The sequence below is a fragment of the Syngnathus scovelli genome, chromosome 7, assembly GCF_024217435.2.
Source record: "Syngnathus scovelli strain Florida chromosome 7, RoL_Ssco_1.2, whole genome shotgun sequence".
Classification (NCBI taxonomy): Eukaryota; Metazoa; Chordata; class Actinopteri; order Syngnathiformes; family Syngnathidae; genus Syngnathus; species Syngnathus scovelli.
In genome coordinates, this window is record NC_090853.1 from 14,134,308 (window position 1) to 14,149,628 (window position 15,321).

The 15,321-nt window shown below is 42.8% G+C and overlaps 1 protein-coding gene across 8 annotated transcripts in view; it reads left to right on the forward strand.

Annotated features, from left to right (window-relative positions):
* Nucleotides 1-15,321, forward strand: part of fat3a (FAT atypical cadherin 3a) — a 241,524-nt gene that overhangs the window by 52,079 nt on the left and 174,124 nt on the right. For 7 of the 8 annotated variants that reach the window (XM_049725613.2, XM_049725605.1, XM_049725607.1 and 4 more), the window contains exon 2: nt 2,531-2,589. The exons of the other annotated variant lie outside the window; for it this stretch is intronic. The gene's annotated coding sequence lies outside the window, so the exon portion shown is untranslated. The remainder of the gene's footprint in view (nt 1-2,530; nt 2,590-15,321) is intronic. 8 annotated transcript variants of the gene reach the window in all.

Genomic DNA, 15,321 nt, shown 5'->3' on the forward strand with positions numbered 1-15,321 from the left:
GTACAAGTTTTTTTTTGTATACACATAATCATATCATCTGCACAGCGACTGTTCATGATGCGTTAAAAGGGCAACTTGGGAAAACGTGCTATGACATGTACAATAGCTGAAACGTTTTCTTGGCTGTTAAAGTGTGGGAATTACAAAGGGGACAGATTTGGAAAATACAGGCACTTGTCCTGTTCCCTCCTTAATGATGCCCATACTTACAGAATAGCTTCATTTCCCATTTCTGTCTTTCAAAGAAATTCAAACCGTATACAACATAGCGATAGCTAGTAGTGAAAAGTAATGAGACACAGGTAAGGCAAATATCACAGGTAAACATAAAGGTATGGTAGGCCAGGTAATCACTTGACTGAGAAGGAGATAAAGAGGTCCAGGATATTGAACACAGTCTAGAAACATGCCTGGAGAACTCAAGTGGGATTTTATCGCAGTTGGATGTAAATTGAATGTAAATTCAACAAGTGTTTTTTTGTTTTTATTTTCTTCAGTACAGAGACCACAAATGGGGTAATGATGGCGAAAGGAGATCATAGCCATTTAAAATGTTAAGATGGAGCTGTAAGGGATCGGACAGTACAGCCAAGTGCGTAGCGACAGAGACTTTATTATGGAAGGGGATGATGGGAATAGCTGGCGCTGGAGCGGCGATCTGGCTGGGGTGGACAAGCAGTCCTGCGGATTCGAATTGTAAAGTCAGTTTCTCAGGGACAGATGAGCGAAGCATCACGGGACAGACTGACACTTGGGTCTGCGCTGGCGGCGCTGATATAGCGCTGTCCATAAGCCCGTGGCATGTGACGGCGATTTCACTGACAGGGGGGTGTGGTCCTGTCGCAGGTGGCGCCCGCACGTGACAGGAGCAGTCAGTTCATGTTTTGCTGCTGGCTGGTTGGCATTAGATAATCAGGAAAAGGGTGAAGGTCTATTGCACTAATATTATAATTAAAAAAATACATGCCACACATATTTATGTGTACACTCAATATAACGTTCTGCTTCAGCTTGTACATTGTTGTTATCTTTGTGTGAACCACAATATGGTTTGTCACTAGTAATAAGGCTAGAAATCTTTTATTTTTAGAAAATGTAGAATGTGAGGTTATTGTCGGTCAAATACAAATTCAATCAGTTGGAAGAGAATCAATCAATTTGAGCTGTCAAGGTAATTCATTTTATTTACATATTTGCAATGGTCATCTCATAAGGAGTAAGTCCATGGAATACTACAAAGAAGCATTTGGGAACTGTGGATAAGTCAAAACATCCTTACAGCTCAGTGGCCTAGTAGTAGAGTGTCCGCCCTGAGACTGGAAGGTTGTGGGTTCAAACCCCGGCCGGGTCATACCAAAGACTATAAAAATGGGACCCATTGCCTCCCTGCTTGGCACTCAGCATTAAGGGTTGGAATTGGGGGGTTAGATCACCAAATGATTCCCGAGCGCGGCACCGCTGCTGCTCACTGCTCCCCTCTCCCCCAGGGGATGGATTAAAATCACATGGGGATGGGTTAAATGCAGAGGACAAATTTCACCACACCCAGATGTGTGTGTGACGATGATCATTGGGACTTTGGGACTTTACAACAGAAATTTTTTTGAGAGCCAAAAAATAAACTGTTTGTTTTGATCAGACACTTCAGTGCAGTTTATGCCAACCAACTAAGATTCCAGATGGTTTATTAACTCTAGAAAAAAAAATGCACTTAACCCTGACTTTGCTGCATTTTTCCTGTTTGACACATTCACAAATGTGCAAGTGTTCTATGTAACGCTTTTACGTTTATGTAAATCTTCAAAGCTAGGATGTTTTTGTCGGCTTAAACTATACTGTCTGTCGCAGTTTGTTTATTTTTTCCCAACATCAATTCTGACATATTTGCTTTCTTAGACTTTTGGAGTACAATCTAACTCGTGCTCTGTGGATTTGGCTGTGGTTCCATTTGTCCTGATTGACCAAAATGGAGAATGTGAAATGGACTAAAGATTATGAATTGGTAAACATTTAAGTAACTGTTGTTTTGTTTTCTTCAGGCCAAGGTTTCATTTGCACTGTTTTACATGTTGTATTTGACAACTTCTGATTCTGTGAGAAGGAAGTGTACTTGTTATTTGAGCAAGAGAGGATTGTAATTAGGACTTGTGTATGGATGTTTATGGATGTACTGTATATGTTTACTTACAGTATGTATTGTAATTTGGTGTGATTTTGTGATGTAATGATTCAGACTGCCCAAGTTGCTAACCAGTCAATGACTGACCTGTAGTCTGCTACCGTCATTGCATGGGTTGAAAATAGGATATCTAATAGATGGAGGGGCTATTGGGACACAACCATCCATCTGCATGCATTTAGTGGTGGTCTATTTGGTGTTGGTTAAGGCTTAATCACAGACTTTTTTTCCCCTCAGTTAAGTTCTTCCCCAGATGTTCCTGTTCCATTACCGTCAAAGAAAACAGCTGTGTGTAAGTCAGGGTGTGCATTTGCATCTATGTGAATGTGTATGTTTTATTATTGTGTGCAGACCCCCAGGCGATTACTGAGAAACAGGAGCTTTTCGTCTCACCAAAGCAACTACTTCAGGTCAGAACGGGAATGCCACTATTATAAATACCGCCTGATTGTGCTCATGACCAACAAAAAATGGTCTAAAGCCTTTAGCCTAACATAAATCCCAGAGAGCAAATCCCTCGTTACTGCAGTGCAAGCAGTTATGTTCATGGTCCTAATTTACACCCAGGAGGAATACACCCTTTAGATCTGCTTTATGCTGCTGCCTTATGCTTGGCTCAGACATCAGCTTCTTGCAAGGATCAGTCTCAAGAGTACTTCTTTCAATGTATCTCATCTTCTCCGCCCAGCTTTTCACCACTGCACTCTCTCATTCCGTTCTTTTTTGCATCCAATTCAGTCCGGTACGCACTCGGACAGTGGAAAAACATTCAATGTGCAATTTAGGTCTTGAGTATTATGATATCGATATTAGAACAATTTTTTTTCATATATAATCTTTTGTCATCTAATGAAATAATTTTTTCATGCAGCCAAATAAGCAGCCTCAATCCTTAGCTAATTAATTGTAATAGCAATTAAAGTAAAACGTTGTTCAGTGTTGATAACGCCACTACTGTTCTATTTTTTGGTGATGCACTGTTAACGTTAGACATTAAAACAATTTCACATAAAACTTATTACACATCTTTGTAATACACATTGCATAGGCCATTATTGTGATGACAATCATTTTTTCACTGTATTGTGCAACCCTGTACACATATAATAATCTAGTCGATTTTAATCTTGATTCTTCTTTCCCAATGAAAAAGAGCAAGAACTGGTTATTTTAAGAATAACAAATTTCCTGTGCTTGGAAAACGTAGGGCCTACAATTCTGAATAGTAAAAAAAAAAAAAAGAAAAAAGGCTGTGACTATTGTCACTTGGAATGGAACGCCAGTAAATGCAGTTGACTGGAGATGAAGAAAGAACAAAAAAATAACGGCAACTGGAGACAGTGCAAAACTCAATGTGAGATGAACATTATAAATGGAAGACCAACACGTTTAGTAGTTGTGTCAAGTGCTATTGTCAGCAACCTCACTACTCAGCTTCCAGTCATGCTGTAAACCAACCAGTCAGCCGTCCTGTTGTTAAGTACAACGGCAATCTCAATCCAGGAATACGATCATGATTTAACATGCTTGCCGTCAAATGCTATCATGCTCATGTTTCTCACAAGCGTGGAAACTGGTTAGGTGCAATCTATATCACCTATATTTCCGAAAGGTATATTAATTCTAGAAAGGTTATGGATTTGGGACCCTTCAAATGAATATCACTTTTGTCTCCATTACCTCAGAGCTGCAAATTGAAAATACTTTTTTGAGCCCCTTCAGTCAAATCATCATCATTTTTCTCTTTGTTATGCTGCTCTGAAGAATAGGCACTTAAAACTTTGATTCATATTTCATTGGTTGACATTTTTCCTGATTGTTTGAGACACTCAACAATGTACAGTATATTGTGTCATGCTTTTACACAAGAATTCAAATATTTCCACTAAAATGTAAAAAATATGCTGTGAACAAAGTCCTCATGTGGAGTCTCTTTTTAAAACACACACAATTACAAAGGCTTCTTTAAAAAAACAAAAAAACAAAACGTGAGTTCTTTGTTTCAGTGTGCCCCTGTGTGACATCCAAAAAGAAAAAACTGGATGATCTTCCAATTCCTGCAGTGGTGTTTCTATCAGATATGCACGGTGATTTGTTGAGGGAATGAATGTTATAATTTTGTGTAATCAGGTCTACAGGGTTATTTCTTTCCAATCTATGCATGAGCAGTAGCTTGTCAGAAGTCACTGGGACTCTGAAGCTCTTGCATACTAATCGGAACGCTATCATCCATATTCATGACATCCGTCTGTTCTCACGCTAGAGCATTGTCTGTGTTTGTGTGCACTAAGGAAATGGAGAGCTGTATTCAAGAAAAAAAAAAAAAAACCACAAGGCTAGCACATAAAATAAATGTGGACAAACTGTGTTCTCTTGTTTGTAGTTCCATGTTGCTTTTGTAATGCTCTCAATATACCGTAATTGCCGGACTATAAGCCGCACCGGATTATAAGCCGCACCAGCTAAAATTCAGGGATATTTCTTTTTTTTTTCTTACATAAGCCGCACCGGACTATAAGCCGCACTTGCACACAAGTTTTTTACAAAGAAAGACAGTACATAGAAAGCCTTTTTAACGTTTTAATAACATACTTGAACATGTCTTTCTAAACATTGCCTGTGACGCAGCAGTAGTACCGCAGCAACGCGGAAGTGTGCACGCGAGTTATTAGCAAAGAAAGACTGGGCACAGAAAGTTTTTTTTAAACCTTTAATAACATACCTTAACATTTCTTTCCAAACACTGCCTGTGACGCGGCAGTAATACCACAACAACACGGAATTAACACAGCAAAGTCACTGAGACGCGGCGGTAATGGCGGCGGTTACACAGCAGCAACACGGTAGCACAGCACGAACAGGGCTGGTTAAAAAAAACATACCAGTAAAAGTACAAAAAGAGCCGTCTTCATCTTCCTCCTGTGCACTGAAACCAAGTCTTCCTCCTTAGTGTCCGATTGGAATAGCGTTAGATATCCTTCACCTCACACTTTCTCGGTCTCTCTTTCGTCGACGGTTTTATGCATTTCTTCGAGTGTGAAGAGGTTCTGTTCATGCTAATCTTATTCATGCACGAAGCGCTACATTATATTAAACTAGCGAGCGACACGTATAGCTTAAAAGCGGCATCATATTCATTTATTTTATTCCCCATAATGACGGTTTGTGTACAAAAGCTTCCTGTCTTTGTGTGAATGTGGGTGTGTGCGTGATGCGCGAGACGATCACGTCTTCTTCGGCGCATTATCTCTTCTTCGTCTGTCTCGCTCTTGCTTCCTGCTAGAGCACCCCCTGGAGAGCGGAGGCCGTAAAAATCCATAAGTACGCTCCAGAGTAGACACAAGATAATGTCATCAACATCGACTGCCTTTGGCTTAAAAGCTGCATCATATGAATTTATTTTGTCCCCCATGATGACGGTTTGTGTATAAAGGCTTCCTTTCAGTAATGTCCGTCTTGATCGCGTGATGCGCGAAATGTAAACAAAAACTAGCACGTCTTCTTCGGTGCATTGTCTCTTCTTCGCCCGTCTCACTCTTGCTTCTTGCTAGAGCGCCTCCTGGAGGCCGGAGGCCGTAAAAATCCATAAGTACGCCGCGCCGCCGTTTAAGGTTCAAAGTAACCTTCTGAATAAAATGCATTAAAAGTTCACATTCATTACAACCTGTTTTTGGTGAGCAAAATGTCAGAAGAATTTAATTTAAATGCTGATTGATTGGGTTTTAATACAATGCAGATTACTTCACTCGTTTCTTTTATATCAAACAAGTTGTAACAACTTGTTTGATATAAAAGAATCCAGTGAAGTGATTAAAAAAAGGAAAAACAAGATGAACTTAGTACAATTACAATGCAGATTGTCCAAACAGCGCCACTGCTTTGTGTAATCTCTGAGTGATATGGCAGAGTAAGAGAACGGGTTTAGAGCACAGGTGTCAAACTCAAGGCCCGGGGGCCAGATACGGCCCGCCACATCATTCTATGTGGCCCGCGAAGACAAATTGTGCATCAAATTTGTGTGTCATTACTAGAATTGCAAATTGTCTTCACTTTTAATAATAGCTTTTTTAAAAAATATTTGACCAGTTTTTACTCGTCTGATTTGAAAACGAGTTATTTGTCAGTTTGTTTTGTAGCTTTTACTGTATATAATAGTGTTAAGAGTAAAAGTGATCAAGTCATCACAAAAATCACGAAAAAAATCTTATATAAGCCGCACCTAAATATAAGCCGCAGGGTCCAAAATTTTGGAAAAAAGTCGCGGCTTATAGTCCGGCAATTACGGTATATACATATATTTAGAAAAACCCAGCTACTTACAATAAGATAAAGACAAAAATATGTAAAACAAGAAAAACTAATTTGCTCATTTGCATATGGTCATGTCTGATGTTAAGTGAGTACTTTTAAACCTGGTCTAACATTTGTCACCTCCATGACAATACGACAGAATTTCTTCTCCACTCTAGAAGCACATTTAGAGACCACAGTTTCACGCCACAGTTGTACAATGCTCTCTTAAATCAAAGGCCCTCTTAATTCATCTGCCACCCTGAAAACTCACCAGCTAGTGGAAGGACACATACAGAAAAATGCTCGCCATTGCTCAAACACTTAATGTTGCGTGTGTCTACGTGTGTATGTGTGTGTGCGTGTGTGCACGTGTGCACGTGTGCATGCACTGTGCACAAGCCGTTGTCTCCCTGTGCTGACCCTATGCCCCTTTCCTGGATGTGCTATGATGCCGACACTGCAAGGTCATTTTATAACTCCTCCAAACAGAAGGGACAGCAAGTAAATTAAATGACCATAACTGTTTTTGGTTTTCAATCAATCAATCAATCAATCAATCAATCAATCAATCAATCAATCAATCAATCAATCAATCAATCAATCAATCATCTTTTTTCAGGCTTAGGAAAAGTCATTGTCAACTGCGGCAGCTCATTCTGCTTTTGTCTTTACTAAGAAAAATTATGGAACATGGTATGACAATTCGCTTAATATCCGTTTTATTATTTAAAACTAGAGTTGCCCATAGTACTCATTTTATTGCTTTAAAGCATTTCATCACCAATCGTTTTTGTCTTTTGCTCTAAAGCAAAATCAAAATATTTTTTCCAGATACTTGGAAAACCAATTTTCAACCCTGGTGTTTAAGATGATGAACAAGGAGAATAGCATATTTCTTGGCTGTGCATTGTGTTGAATTATTGAATTACGTTAAATGACGATATGATAAGATTGTTCTGATGCATTGTTGGAAAACAATTTAAGTGTGACTAAAAAAGAAAAGAAAAAGAAAGAACCAAAAGTAACACACAATGATAACTGTGCCAAGAGGCTGGGTACATGACCCAGTTTCTACGTTTACATGCATTAAAGGTTCAGGTCAAAATTCCTGTGTCTGAAACATTTGAGACATTCCTGAACATTTTATTGCAAACAGGCTTACGTGTCACCATTAAATTTTGAACATGTTCCAAATTTCTTTTTGACACTAAAAACAGTTGATACAATTACAATGCGAACATTTGCCACCTTAAACGAACCTTGACAAAAAAAAACATTTGCGACGGACCGGCATCCATTGATTGTGTACATTTCAATGATTTTAACTTCGCCATTCAAATATATACATTATTTGTTGCTGAAAGGGGTGGCAACTCTTGCGTCCGTAGCCACGGGGGAGTGGGGCTTGCACCCCCACCAATTTCTTTCGCAACAGAACGTCGACAAAATCATACTAGAAACCCACTCCGGGGAAGTACCTCCGACGCTAAAATATGGCACCGTATGAAGGCGGCATAACTTTGCCAGGAGTCATGGTTTGAGAGTTGGTGGCACATGGTTCTCGAGGCTGGATTCGTGGCGTTGGACCTGGTATTCAAATATCGGCGGTCATAATCGACAAGTGCCGCAAGGCAAGACTCGATGGCAGAACCGGTCACGATTCGAGAAGCCATTCGAGCTGCTGGTCGGGACCATGAGGGGCGGGTTCGAGATCTCTGTGAGGTGGTCAAGGGTCACTTGGGTAAAAGTGACGCTCGCCCAGCTTACGAGGCGATTCGAGAACTCCGCTCATCTGGGCCCTACCTGCGCAGCTCGATGGTCCTCGCGGCTGATGGCGGTGCCCTCTCGTTAGTAGATGGGCTGAAGCGCTGGGCCGAGTACTTCGAGGAGTTGTATCGGGCCAAACCTCCACGCTGCAAGCTCTCTGCTGTAGGCATCCAGAGCCTGGTGCCTAGCCCACCCCTCAGCATTAATGCGCCTACCATTGAGGAAGTCCGAAAGGCTCTGGGTCAGCTGAGGGGTGGAAAGGGTCCGGGAATCTGCGGTGTCTGTGCAGAGATGCTCAAAGCTGGAGGGGATGTGCTCCCGTGGTTGCACACGCTGATTTGCTCCATATGGAGCTCAGGGCTCATCCCCACCGACTGGAAAAGGGGCATTGTCGTCCCTATCTGGAAGGGGAAGGGTGATATCTGGGAGTGTAACAACCACCGAGGGGTTACCCTTCTCTCGGTGCCAGGCAAAGTCTTCGCCCGGGTACTTCTAAACAGGATACGTCAGCAGCTCCTAGACCACCAGCGTCCTGAGCAGTCCCGTTTCACACCAAAAAGACCGCATCCTTGTGCTTCGCGTTCTCACCGAGCGCTTTCAAGAATTCGATAGAAAGCTGCTTGCAGCCTATATTGATTTCAAGAAGGCGTTCGACTCACTCAGTAGAGATGCTCTGTGGAGACTTCTGGGGCTACGTGGGATCACCCCGCAGCTTGCCCATCTCATCCTGGCTCTACACTCCGACACAGAAAGTGCTGTTAAGTACGAAGGCACCACCTCTGACTTCTTTCCAGTCAATACTGGGGTGAGGCAGGGGTGCGTACTAGCCCCATCACTTTTCAGCACTTGTATGGACTGGATTGTGGGCCGCGTTGTAGACAGGACGGACTGCGGGGCGTCGTTCGGCAATGTTCGGATCACTGATCCGGACTTTGCTGAGGACGCTGTGATCTTTGCGGAGACCCTAGAAGTCTTGACCGAAGCACTTGAAGTGCTGAGCGAGGAGGCGGAGCCGCTGGGACTGCGCGTCTCCTGGATCAAGATGAAGATCCAGGTCTTCGGTGACTTTCTGGACGCTGCTATCAAGTCAGCCGATGTGGTGGGTGAGAAGGTGGAGATCATAGACAAGTTCACTTACTCAGCAGCGTGGTTCACCGCTCCGCTTCATGTGAGGCTAAGGTCGCTCGTCGGCTTGGTCTTGCGCATGGAGCGATGGGCTCGCTGAATGGGACTGTTTGGCGCTCCCAATATCCGAGCACGTTGAAAAAGGTTCGAGTCTTTCGCTCGCTGGTCATGCCCGTCCTGCTTTACTCTTGTGAAGCATGGTCACTGACTGGCGGGCAAAGGCGAAGACTCAACACCTTTGTGTGCACTTCCCTCCGTCGCATCCTCGGGATCCACTGGCGAGACCGTGTGTCAAACCAGACGGTGCTCGAGCAAGGGGGGATGGAGAGTGTCAACTGCCAGATATGGGAGCGACAACTGAACTTTTACAGCCACGTGGTACGCTACCTGCCATCGGATCCAGTGAGCAGGATTCTGTCCACTCTGGACCCGAGGGGATGGAAGCGCCCAGTAGGGCGACCGGGTGCGCGGTGGTTGGAGCAGCTCGGGAAGCATCTTGAGATTGTGGGTGTGTCGGGCCGGGCGGGCGCTCGGTCCAATGCCGTAAGGTCACCGATAGAGTGGAGCAAGAAGGAGAGCGCAGCGAAGCGTCACCTCGACATGTGCCCCCATACCTGACCTGACCTGACATTCAAATATGCTGAAAAAATATTTGTGGTCTGTGCATTGTGGGTGGTTAGATCATTAGTCATCTGCTCATTTATTTGGCCAACAGTCTGTTTGACTTCCCAGCCATTTTGTTATATCTGCCCTCATTCCATGGAGCTGTTTGAGTTTCTGTCACTGCTTGCTGTATTGCATAAGTGAGTTCTGAGTTGTTTCACAGCTGTCACTGATTAGATTCAACATTAATTGTAATTTGGATGTTAGCAGTCAAACACAGATACCACAACCGAGCCAATGTTGTGTTGCGGTTTAGTTGCTATGCAAAGTCCGCTAGACGAATACATTGGTAATTTTGACTTGTTGCTCTCATTGTGTTTGTGTGTGTCTTTGTCTCTGTGTGCGTGCGTGCGCACAACTAAAACAAGACATGGTAGCACATGGTCCACTGAGACAATCTAATCACTGTTCTAATTAAACACACTCACATGACACAGTTGATGTGTATCCTGATACAATTTGTGCCTTAATGCCATCTTTATGAGAATCCCCACATTTAAAGACAAGTCAGATGATTTGTTTCACAAAAGGAGTGCCAGAAAAATAACAGATTTTAAATGCTTCTAAAGGGAAGGATGTTATCATTTGGTTGGGTGAATAGCTTGTTTTGACACCGAGATTTGTCTTTTTCCTCTTTTTTATTGGAAAAAAATGAGATCTGTTATCACAATTCCTCCATTTGAAACAAGGCTTTAAAAGATACTCCCTAATCCAGTCTATATCAGATCACAGCAGTATCAGTTTGAGTTTCACTTTCTGACTTTATCTGTGTTCTCTTGGACGTGAGCCATGAAATCACTGGCTAAAATATTATGTCGACAACTTACTTCCCCAAAGTCTTAGAACTGTCAACAAAGTATTAAAATACATCACAGTGGGACCGCTAAATTCTAATGCCCTTCACATGCAGTTTTGAATTAAATGATTAATTTAAATTGTATAATCCCTAATCACATATTTCTTCACCCTGAAAGCTGCGCAAAATCTGACCAGCATCTAGGAACTGATATGTATTGTATGTAACGGGAGACATGTCCAATACCGCTCCACCCATACACACACACACACACACACACACACACACACACACACACACACACACACACACACACACACACACACACACACACACGCGCGCGCACACACACACACACGCACACGCACTCATGCACACACACACACACACACACACACACACACACACACACACACACACACACACACACACACACACACACACACACACGAAATTTACAGTTCCCAAATGAGAAATTTTCGTCAAAATATCCATAGGATAAAAACCTATGCACTTACCTCTGTTTTACAACTCTCTGAACGATGTAATCCTGTTACATGAAAATGAGCCACAGTTTATCATGCCAAAATCCACTGCTGAGCCAGTATTGATTATGATTTTCGGTATCATGACGACAATGGGTGGAACAAGAAGGTTTAGATGAGGCAATAGATTCTGCTTGCGGAAGCGGTATCCCAGATGTGAAGGAAAAAAGTGAGCATGCACATTCATGTGGCGCATGCAGTGGTCACCAACAAAATTGAGTAAAATTCTGAATGGCTTACTTAATAGACATATATCAGCTCACAAAAGACTAATGTAACTCTCGGGTGGGCAGACTGTCCACACCCATAATAACACGTCCTCTTTAGTTAAAATGCTTTTTGCAATTTTTTTTCATAGCAACACTGAAATCTGGAGGAACTGCCTGTCTGATATGCCTTATTTCCAACATACAATGAAACAGCAATAACGAGTTTGTCATGCAAATAATGTACGCCTACAAAATAGTAAGCAGTTCAGTTTTTTCACATTGCCTTATCGTATAACAAAATTGACTACATTATTTTTTCCTCTCAAAATTACTGTACATACAGCACTCAACGTTGACGCTAGACAAACGTTAATTGTAAAAAGCACTTGGCAGTCCACCCACACTTTTGCTAAAGGCCCCTGAAGGAGACTCAGAACATGAGCTAAACAACTCTTTGTTGTTTGATGAGACAAAAATATATACATTCATTTTTGGTGAGAATGCCAGATGCCATGTTCAGAGAAAAGCAAAACTGGGCAATACTGTCCCTATAGTGAACTGTGGCGGTGGTAGCATCGTACTGCAGGGATGTTTTTCAGCAGCAACCGGGAGACCAGTCATTGAGGGAATATTCTGTGTCTGGTAGTCTTTAGGAAATTCCAACTGACCGTACTGTAGGCTGTGTGTGTTTTACACACCCCATATGATGTGAACACCATAGTCCCAGTGACGGGATTAGATTTCAATGTAAATCGTTGTTCCTTATCCACGTCTCCTCCTTTCTTCTCACATTTCACCACCCCATTCTCCCATTTTTCTTGTCCAAAACTCTGGGGACATTCGGAGGGACATGACAGAGATAGCATTACATGGCGTGGGCTTAAATGAGTGCAGAACCCAAAACGCCCTCAGACACATAAGCCTCAAATTGATCTTTGCTCTTACAGCAGAACAAATGGGCACCCTCGAAACAGAAGCAGAACTGAGGGGTGGTCTGGGCGAGGCTGCGGTTATCATGCTCTGTGTGTCCAAAGGTCTTCGAGGACAGACGCTCATGCATAGACCCTGCCGCTGCTTTAGCTATGAGTACACTGGATAGAAAAAAAATGCTTGATTGGATTTAGTGTCCTCTCATGTGGGGTGGAGCAGAGTAACACAAACAACTGTTTGAGTGCTGGAGCATTTCTGCAGAAATGCATGCAACTGCTCACACACTGACTGGCCCACTTGCGCATACCCCCTGCCTTCCACTGAAGTAAAAGGGTCTTCAGAAAGACTTATGCAATTACGTATTTCTGCCTCTCTGCAATGCATCCTTTCTGAATGTATGTGTGTGCGGAGAGGAGCGATAATGGGTATCTCCTCACATCATAGCGGTATACCCACACGTCTCTAGTGAAAAATGAATGCTTTCAGAAACAAGGGAAGCATGGGAAGTGAGAACATGCACACATATAGAATTTCTGGCAATATCCAAGGAATTACTATGGACGAGCACGAGCCAGAATCTCTCTATCTTCACATATGTATCACAAAATTGCCTGAGTGAGTTTGTAATGCTGCTTATCCTGCTGCCAGATGACCATTAGTGCAGATCGCATTTCCTCAGGCGGCTTCAAGGTCAAAGCTGCTCCCTCACTTTGTGTATGTGCATATTTATATCAGTCTTTTTAAAAGTGTTTGAAATTGCCACTCATTTTACTGCAGTATTGGGAAGATGGCAGCATACTGTATGTCCTTGGTGTTCAAGTATATCCTTTCAGACCAAAGGAAGAAGTTGAATGGATGTGGTTGCTCATTTGGTTTTATCATAGTGGCTCTTCAGGTGCAAATCAAAGATTAACCTGAAACATAATTTGTTTTGAAATCTTTGTCCACAGTAGAGATAACAAATAACAGATACCAAAAGCATCGGAATCTTGTTTCATTTTGAATACACAAAGGAAAGAAATGGGAATTTTAAATACATTTTCATGCAAGCAAAACCCTGCAAAATTGAACAAAAAGGACAAAGACAGGGAACAATTTAACAGAGGTGGGACTACAAGTCACTCACTAAAATAATTAATTGGTGTCTGTAATTAATTCATGTCGTTTAATGAAATAAAAATATGTGACACAATAAACATTGTTTTTCAATTAAAATAGACTCATATGAACATAAAAAACAAAATTCAATCCAAAATGTTCATTTTCAATCACGTTCTTCCATACACAAACAGATTAGTGCCATTTTGCTGCATTAGGTAGAGAGTCTCAAACTCTTAAAAAGTATGTACATTCATCGTTAGTTGTTTTGATATGAGTGTGATTTGTTAATTGTGGACACAGCCACATCCCAGCTGTGCACATTTCAGTTGTTTATTTTTACTCTGTTGACTTTCTGTTGCGCCTGTCTTCATTGTAGTTGCGGGTGAGCTGTAGCCTATCCTAGCTGACAATGGATATAAAGACATTATAAGTATTATAACCAGAGGCATTCACCCCCCCCCCCCCAACATTGTAGAAATTAATTACTTTTATGCTTGTTGGAAGAACTAATAATAATAGTCAGTTTAGTTTGACAGATATGCCAAATTTAAAGTTGATCATCCATTCCAAAGTATGACTAAAGATACAACAAGGAAGTCGGGCGTGGAAGAGAGACTGGTTAAGGCTGTGATGGCTCTCTACTGCAGAGCATGCACAGCTGTTAGAACAGGAGTTGGCGACAGTAAAGGATTTGAAGTAAGGGTAGGGGTGCACCAGGGATCAGTGCTCAGCCCATTATTGTTTGCTATCGTGATGGATGTGGTATCGAGGGAAGTGAGGGGTGGACTACCATGGGAGCTGCTCTACGCGGATGACCTGGTATTGATGGCTCACAGTCGAGAAGACCTAGCTAGGAAGCTAGCAGCCTGGAAGACCTGCCTGGAAGTGAAAGGAATGAAGGTGAATGCGGCAAAATCAAAGGTCATGGTCGGTGGTGCTGGCCTGGGAGTGGTACCGCAGTCAGGAGCATGGCCATGTGGAGTTTGCGGGAAGGGAGTGCAAGCTAACTCTATCCGGTGCAAGGGTTGTCAGAGATGGGTACACCGGAGATGCAGCGGAGTAAAAGGCAGCCTACTAGCTGCAAGTGAGACCTTCAAATGCAAGCGGTGCAGGGGAGAAGTCGCCCAAGCTGAGCAAGAGGGGCTCATAGTAGATGGGGAGATGTACGAGGTGTACAGCTTCTGCTACCTTGGAGACATGCTTAACGCTGATGGGGGGGGGGGGGGGGGGTGGACCTAGCAGTGACCACAAGGGTGAGAAGCGGGTGGAAGAAATTCAGGGAACTCATGCCCTTCTTAACATCTAAGGCCCCATCCCTGAAGATGAGAGGCCAAATGTACTCAGCCTGCGTCAGAAGTAGTATGACGTACGGAAGTGAGACATGGGCCCTGAAAACAGAACACGAAGACAAACTAAACAGAGCAGAAATGAGGATGATCAGATGGATGTGTGGTGTGTCAATGAGGGAGGTAAAGACCAGTGCAGAGCTGAGAAAAAAGATGGGCGTGGAGGCCATAGTGGATGTGGTGAGGAGAGGCAGACTGCGATGGTACGGACATGTAGTGAGGAAGGACGAGAACGACTGGTGAAGAAAGTTATGTCGTATAACGTAGAGGGAACAAGACCCAGTGGCCGACCTAAAAAGACCTGGCAGGCGACCGTGTCAGCCGACATGAAGGCACTCGGCATCAATCACGAGATGGCCATGGACCG